This window comes from Dermacentor albipictus, chromosome 3, assembly GCF_038994185.2.
Source record: "Dermacentor albipictus isolate Rhodes 1998 colony chromosome 3, USDA_Dalb.pri_finalv2, whole genome shotgun sequence".
Classification (NCBI taxonomy): Eukaryota; Metazoa; Arthropoda; class Arachnida; order Ixodida; family Ixodidae; genus Dermacentor; species Dermacentor albipictus.
Genome location: NC_091823.1, coordinates 55,710,920 through 55,720,032, shown reverse-complemented (window position 1 = coordinate 55,720,032; position 9,113 = coordinate 55,710,920).

Here is a 9,113-nt window from a genome sequence, read left to right as displayed (position 1 = left end):
AATTTCAGGAGTCCCCCACTACGGCATGCCTCATAATCAGAAAGTGGTTTTGGCACGTAAAACCCCACATATTATTATTAATATTGCGGTAGCGCCGTAAGCAGTAGGTGAGAGTGAAAACCTACTAAGGTGGGCCGAGAAGTATGGCGGCTGGATCTCGCCTTCGCAAAGGAGGAAGCGTGCCGTCTTCGATTGTGGGCAAGGCGGCAGGGAAAAGGGAAGGGGGTGTATGGCGTGGCGGAGTGCGGCTGCGTGACGAGACGTTAATTTGAGGGATGGCCAGTCGTTTGTGCGCAGGCACGAGTAAGAGCAAGCGTGAGAGAGAAAATGTGGCGGCTTTCACTCCTTGAATATATGACTCAGCTTAGGCACTATGGAAGAGATTTGTTAGCGCGTGTTGTATACGTTTGTCCCTTAGACATACGTATAGAAGACAGGCGTATAGAAGGCCATCGAAATTAATTATTTTATTTTTTTATGCGTTCCTTTATTGGTTTCCTGTACACGCGTGCAGTATTTCACATTGCTTTCTAGGGTTGTCTAGTCGCATTCCTGACCCTGGTGGCCAAATTGAAACATGTGAGTGTGTAAAGCGCTTGGGCCATGCCCAACGTTATCCTTTAGAGCAAGCAAGGAACCAAACCGAGAAATCATGCGTTGCAAGATAGGCTCAATTCAAAATGCCGTCTCGCGCGACTTTCAAAGACGAGCTCGTTCTCGTTTTTTTTTTCTTTTTTCTTTTGATACCGTCATGACCATCAAACCATGATGAAATCACTGCACGTTGCTATGGTCATCATTTCAGATAGGCACGCAAACGTATAAGTTCGCTTTACACGTTTGAATTATGACGTGTCTTCGCTCTTGTAGAAGCTCCCTTTAGGTACACTTTATTTGAATCTGGGGTGCGGAGAATGCGTGCGCCCTTGTAGCGCATTCGTTTCTCCGAGAAGAAACGGGGGCTAACGTTGAAATTTCTCAGAGTGCGCAGTCCAGCGTGGGCATAGCGCGGTTTCGAAACTTGCGCAGCAGGCTGATCTGACAAGCCGCAGAAACTGGTCTTGACGCTTGGACACCAAGGAATGCGCGAAACGCGCCGCTGACTTCGTTTACGCGAGACGACGCGCCATGTCGGATCTGCGCAGATGGCGCGCTTCTTAAAGCAGCGCTGTATTTCTCTCGTGCATCTGTGTTACGCAAAACGCTGAAAAAAGTTCGCCTCGAGCATTGCCGTTCTTGCGTATCTGCATGCGCCAATAGGAAAGTAACGTGACGGAGACAGTTGCGCTTTGTCGCACTGGCATCGACCGGTATTTGTCATGTACTCTTTCTGTTTCAAGTTAGCTGTCCGGTGTTCTGGTCTCGGACGGGGGCAAGACGTGATGCCTGGAGGGCGGAATGCATTGTGTGAGCGGCTACGGAAACTATTTGTATTTCAATCGAATGCTTCCCCAAAATGTTGGCAAACTGAGCAGCGCTGAAAAGTGTTCATGACATCAAGGGCGAAAATGCACGTAGCCAAAAGTTTCCTTATTCTGGATGACGTATTTTCGCTTGAGTCGTATACTAGGCGCTGCACGTCTTCTGGTTGAATAAAGGCACGCTGAAACGAAGAATCGAGCCATCGGGCTGTCGATGCTTCACCTCCCGTAGGCGGTAATTGTGTTGAAAGACCCAGTTATAGGACGTCTTGACGTCGAAGAGCCAGGATTGCCGCACTGGGATATCAGAAAGGACACTCGAATACTAAAAAGTGAACGAATAGTCCCGTGTTGGAGAGAGAGAGAGAAATACTTTATTGTGAGACCAGGCTTCTTGAGCCCAAAGGTGGGTGGCCTCCTCAGTCCAGGTAGCCATGGCTCGCTGCCGCCGCCCGAGCCCTGTTCATCAACCGCAGCTGGCTGTCAGGGTCTTGCGTCACCAGCAGAGAAGTGTGCATTCCATTCTGGAATTTTACGCGCCAAAACCACGGTTTGTTTATGGGGCACGCCGTAGTGGAGCACTGCCAAATAATTTTGACCGCGATGGCGTCTTTAACATGGCCTCAATGCACGAGACATAGGCGTTTTTGCATTCTGGGCCCAGTGAAATGCGGCCAGCAACGCCGGTATTTCATTCTGTGGCGTCGAGCTTCATAGCGCAACACCATATCCACTAGGACAACGCGGCGAGTGCGAACAGCTTGCTCAGCCCGCGTGACCCTTCTATCAATACGTTTACAGTTGGTCTTTATTGCTTCAGAAAGCTTTGAGCAATTATATTTTACCTTTAGCACTACAGGCTTATGTATAAACAAAAGTGACACATGTATATGTAATGTATTAAATATGTATATGTAAAATATGTATATGTATTAAACATGCGATCAGAGGTCGCTGCCACTGGGAAATCGCCAGGAATTAAAGGGAGAATCTCTGCCTCGACCAGTAACAGAGAAAATCCTAGAAATAATTTGTGATGTGTCGTTTGTATCCGCACTGAATGTGAGTTACCGTGATCCTAATTTGGTGTGTCCATTACTGCTTTAAAGTGAGCAAGCTTTCACGCACTTGATTTTCATGTTCCACTGCACGCTTTTTCAACGTGACTGCGATACGGAACATAGCAAAAAACTAGAATTAGGTCGTTCATAAATATCGTAAATCATTTTATCCATTTTCGCGGGTATGCTTCTGGAAAATTAAAACGAATGGAAGCGGAAAATAATTTAGGTGTGCACTGATGCAACGTTAGCTAAATGAGAGGAAAACCGTTTGAACGGAAACTGACGCCACTGTGGTAGTATTGTTGCGACAGCAATTATATGGACATTCCAGGTGCATTTCTTCCGTTGGCGCCGCCGTGAGGTTCCGTGTAAAGTCCAAGGGTGATAAAACTGCCGACGCACGCCGTATGCTGTATGTGTGAGTGAAAACTTGTGAGGTGAGCCGGTGAACACGGTTCAATCTCGCGTGCGCGAGCGAGGAACGCGGCCCGGATGTGTGCTCTCTCCTGTCACGCGCGGGGCCGGGAGGTCGGACGAGGGAGGAGCGGCGTTCTTCTGCGGCGGCTGCTGCGGTGTCTCGATGTCCTCCTCGCCCACCGCTCCGTACAGAGTGGAGACAACCGCGGCGTTTACTACGGCGTTGTCCACGCGAATCACGGACGTCGTAGTAGACGTATTTGGTGGACGCCATAGGGAAGCGTTGCCGCCGACGTGGCCAAAGTGCGCGCTCACGCGGCCCTCATCTTCAAAGCGATCTGCGATGTTTGCATAGTGCGCGTAGTGTAGATAGCTTCGTATGCACTGTGCTTTCGGCGTTTAGTTCGCGTTGAAGCGACAGATGCACGTAGGTCAATTCGCTTGCTGCTTCCGCGATTCCACACCCAAGAGTTTTGACAGCGAGCCTCCGCGCTCATCGAGCGAGAAGTGTTCGTGTTTACCTGTGCGCGCGTGACACCATGGTGGTTAATTTAGTTAAAACATGTTGGCGGGCTAGTTGGTTTGAACCCATGATAAGATATGTAAGCGCGACTGAACAAAGACGCAGAAAGAAGTAGACACACAAAACAGCGCTGGTCCCTGTGTGTCTGTTTCTTCCTAGAAGCCTTACCCGGTCCTATCTTTCAGCAGCAAAAAAATAATAATAAATAAATAAAAAAATAAAGAGATATTAATGATGGGAAAACCGATTTACATCCGGCGTCTGCAACTTAAGAGGAATTTCATTTGCCATCTCAAGCCCACCGAACACAAACGGTGATTATTATAAGTGAACGCTTGCGTTTTCTTTTTTTTTTTTCATTTCAGCATGCATTATCTGTTTAAATGCGTATACTTGATCTATCACTAATTTATTGTAATAGTCATTTGTGATGCCCGTATGGCCTTTTAGGGTACTTGAATAAAAAAAAAGGATTCGACATTGCACTTACCTCTTATAATTGTACTTCAGCATGTACTATAGAAACTGTTGCGGCGGAAAGTTGAGCATTGATCCTTGGTTTTTTTTATATACTTAACGAAACTACCACTAACGGCAATTATTTGCCTCGTACTCTCCAAAAAGAGATTGTGATAAAACTAACGAAACACAGGAATGCTAGGAGAATAATCTTTGTGCTGGCTTACCAGTAACGGATGAAAGTAATCAGTAGAAAAGACAAGAACCAAGGGGATCCTTAAGTGGAATTACTGCGCAAACGTGCTGATGCATCGAACCAGCGCAGTTGGTCGCTACAGCCGAATCTTTCAGAAAACACAGTTATGCTCAAGAAGCCAACAAACACTGCCCCCAAGGATAACATAGGAGAATTTACTTTTGCTTATTAAATGAAATAGAGAAGCGATGAATTAATGGAAATGAAAGTGGATGAAAAAACAACTTGCCGCAGGTAGGGAACGATCCCACAACCTTCGCGTTTCGCGTGCGATGCTCTACCATTGTAGATCATCGATAGATAGATGCTCGATAGATGCTCTACCTTGGTACCATGGTCGCGCATCGCACGTGAAATGCGAAGGTTGTGAGATCGTTCCCCACCTGCGGCAAGTTGTTTTTTCATCCACTTTCATTTCCATTAAATTATCGTTTCTTTATTTCATTTAATAAGCATAAGTAATTTCCCCAATGTTGTCCTCGGTGTTAGTGTTTGTTGGTTTCTTATGATATGACTAATAAAAATTGGACCCCTCGGTTAAGGGAAGCAGTTATGCTTCTCAGTTATGCTTAAAGCTACTGGCGCCTATACCATTTCAGAGAGCCGACAATTTTTTTCTAGAGAAAAAGAATTTGTGTACGGAAAGGCGGAGCAGAAACCTTTAATGAACGCCATGTAATCTCCAGGATGCCAATGCGCAGTGGTTCAAATTGTTGTCTAGCGGCCGTGTAATCGTTGGTTTGATCATCGTGCCAGGTCTGTATCAAGATCTTATAAACGTATGAATATGATCATACGATGCGGTGGCTGGTACGTGCTGGTCGCAGCTATGTGCTCTTTAGAAACATATAAAAAACGACATAAGAAACGGGTGTCATTCCTATACAACTTTCAATGAGTTCATCTGGCGTCATATGTCATGACTTCAAAATCTGTTAATTCTTTCTTACACAGGAACACAGACACACCTACAAACGCAGGCGCCCTTCACCTATACAGAAACAAAAAAACACGTATGCCCAGACAAACACACGGTCCACACGTTGAAGCTCCTACCGTGTACCATATGCCCAAAAAGTCCGGAAAACTGGCTGCTTCTCTTCATGCACAACCATTTATTGCATCGTAATAAACCTTGCAAAGTGTAGAACATGACTGTCACGGCACGGCTGAAGAAACCAATAAGCAAAGCCTTTAATTTTCTTCGAAGATTTCGCGCAGATGTGTAGTGTATTTACTCACATAATGGTCCCCCGCCGTGGTTGCTCAGTGGCTATGGTGTTGGGCTGCTGAGCACGAGGTCGCGGGATCGAATCCCAGCCACGGCGGCCGCATTTAGATGGGGGCGACAACACCCGTGTACTTAGATTTAGGTGCACGTTAAAGAACCCCAGGTGGTCGAAATTTCCGGAGCCCTCCACTACCGCGTGCCTCATAATCAGAAAGTGCTTTTCGCACGTTAAACCCAATAATCTTTATTTTCAACATAATGGTCGTTCTTTTTTTGCAGGCAACTGAGGTAAAGATAGGGACGAGCAATAAGTACGTGGGGAAAATCTTCCTATAGAACGCGCAAGGGTCTCAGTAGGAAAAATTCGCATCTCCGCTCGAAAGGCGAACCACCGATTGCGATATCAAAATAGTAGGTAGCTGTACGACGTAAGGATAGTGGTTTTATCGGCCGTATAAACTTGTAAACGTTCGGTTAGTAAGCAAATTAAGGATAGAATGTGTAAGCGTGACTGAAGAGGACGTAGGAAGAAACACATACAGAGATAACGCGGTCTTTGTGTGTCTGCTTCTTTCCACGTCCTTGTTCAGACGCGCTTACACATTCTAACATGGATTCAAATCAGGTAGCCCGCCAATGTATTTTAACGAAATTAAACACCACGGTGTGACACACGCCCAGTAAACATGATCATATATCGCTCGAAGAGCGCGGAAACTCGCTGTCAAAATACTGAAGTGAGGAATCGCGGCAGCATGCAAGCAAATTTACCGTCATGCATTCCTCGCTTTATCGCGAACGAAGCACCAAAATCACAGCGCATACGAAGTTGCCGGCACTACACGCACTCTGCAAACATCGCAGATCGCTTTGAAGATGAGGCCCACGTGGGCGCGCACTTTGGCTACGTCGCAGATTCCTGTCGAGACGCGAGCGCCCGCAAAGCTTCCCTACGGCGTCCGCCAAAAGCGGTGTCTACTACGGTCATAGAGAAAGAAAAAAAATTACCGACGATTACGTTACTTCCTAATGCGAAATTTGAGCGCAGCAAATAAGCTGTTTCACCTTTTCGATAGATTGAGGCAAAGAAATCGAGCAACACATGTATGCGCTATCACAGAATTTTTTTTTATTTTTCACACGTATTCCTTTAACAAAGACTCCACTAACAGTTCTTGACAGTCATGAAGGAAGCTTTGTGGTCGGAGAAATAGACTGATATATGTTCGACTTGGTACACCAATGCTTGATTCTCAAAGACGAGATCTATACAAGTGCCTCGCGAGGTTGTCACAGCCGTGGGACGCGTTACGAGCGAGAGGAACGGGATGTTCTCCCGCATAAGTGTTAGGAAATTGCTGTTTGTCTTTATGTCAACATTAAAGTCCCCCACTACTAACATCGATGTGGATCGATGGACGGTTAATGCGAGTTGCAGGAAGTGCACGACGTCTTTCGTGAGTGCGGTAGGGGCGAAGTAGGCAGCTACTACCAGCAAGCCGTTGGGCAACTTTGCGGCGCACAGTTCGCCAACTTCAAAGTTCGAGCCGGCGCTTTGACAACCGGAGACTCGCAGGAAGGGGTGGGAGGGGGGCGGCGTGTACACCCAGCGGCAAACGATGGGGGCAGAAGCGCGTGCAGCAAGCGGACAACACGATAAAGGGAGGAGGGAAGAGATAGCAGCGACTGACTGATGCCGCTGACGCCGATAGTGAGTCAACCCCAGCTGCGGAGTTGGTTTCAGGGACAACGCCGCCGATGCCGACACAAACAATATGATACCCTCGCTTCCGCAGCGCTAAGAACCAGGGGGGGGGGGGACCCTTTCCTCCTCTTTCTGCATGGCGGCGACGGTGTTCTATGCAGTCACGGTATCTTGACTCTCTAGCGGCGTCAGCGGCATCCAGCGGTATCAGTCGGTCGCTGCTAGCGCTGGGGGGATGAAAGGGGGGCGGAGCTGGTTACGAGGCCGACGACAACGCCGACGCGAAACCCAGGAACGGACGCCAAAGAGCTGCGCTCTAAAAAAAAAGTATGCTACGGCATCCGCGATTCGCGTGGGCAACGCCGTCGTAGAGGCTGTGGCTGTCTCCACTCTGTACGGAGCGGCGGGCGAGGAGGACTTCGAGGCACCCTAACCATATTTCTTTCTCTATGCCCCAACAGGTGCCGTAGAAGTAAGTTTGCTTCGATAGAAGTGTAATTGCTACACCCTGCAATATAACTTGTGGCTGTGAACTCATCCGCCCAGTGGAGCCAGCAATGCACCACCGTGACAGTTTATAGCTGAGTTTGCTGCGACACAAACAAAGTCAGTCGCCACTCTAAATGTCCCAACTTACCTTGCTACCTTCTTCTTCGCTCTACACTCTTTACAATGTGTAGTCACAATACATGGATTGCCTAGCAATTTCATTATGGTCTATATCATGGCAGCTTTAGATTGCAAGACATCATCAACGTCAGTGTTGATGTTTGTCGAAGTATTTATGTCGCTTGCACAACACTTTTTCGGTAATCCTCTCACGGAGGGTATCATCGGGAAGCCGTAAATTTTCGGAATGGGAAGTTCCGGCTACCTTCATTTTCGAGAAGAACGGCTGCCGGCACTGAAACAGCGACCTGCACTGCCAGATTTTGCCTTAACATAAATAACACTAAGCCTTCTTGTCCGGACAGTTTCTGTTATTAGGATGAGCAAAATTGGCTTTATTACTAAGACAAATATATTTTCGCAGTGAAACTCCAAGCATGTCATTTATAGCCTTTCCGTAAGAGCACAATATATGAAGACACTACGCAAACCTTATTCCATTTGATTGAAAGCGTTGCTGAAATTGCAGCCGCGATTCTTCCTGCAAGATTGCCATGTAAAATCGGAAGCGGTGGGAAGGTTTATAATTTCTTCCGCATGCAACTAGCACTCCTTGTAATCAGTGCTGTGAAGGGCCAATGAGCTCCTAATCGGTTAGGTTACATATAATACCAATTCAGTACGTTCATTTGAGGTCCACCGATGTGTAAGTGCTCTCTTTCATAGAGTGTCTGCAAAGTTGAAGACTTCTGGAAAAATATTAGGCCCTCTTTAAAGATCTCTAGCTATATTGTGCGACTCAATCTCATACTCTGCACGGCATTTTACAGCTCTCCTCTAAAGGAACCTACTTGAGCACGATACCTATGGTTCGCCGGAAGAGCTACGTACAAATTAGCGCAAATGTATTCTATTTATTGACATTTTGTGAAGTATGCTGCTCGAACATCGTGGAGCGTGGTCAGTCTTATTGTTATGAAAGAACTACCATTAAGAGGAAGCTTTAGCTCGGGCCAAACTCTGACACGGCCTATTCAAGTACATGTAAAACGCAAAAAAATACGCTTTTCTGAAGTAACCCCTGGACTGATTTTAATGAAATTTGTTGCATTATAGAGAGAAAGTTAAATTCTAGTGACTGCTGGAAGCGAGATTTTAGTGTGGGGCCTGAACTTTGTTAAAGAGCTTTCCAAAATTCAAAAGCTTCAAGAAAATACTATCACGAAGTTTACCGATTAATAGCTCTGCATCAAGAACATGTATCGCAGTTCTGTAAACGGCATCCACTGGATCATTAAATGTGGACAAATTCGACATGTCAGTTTATATGTTTCATGAATTTATTACGTTGTTTACAAGGGTTCTGCAAAAGCTGTGTTTCCGCATTACTAATATTTTTCCACATGCATGTGTAACATATCAACTTTG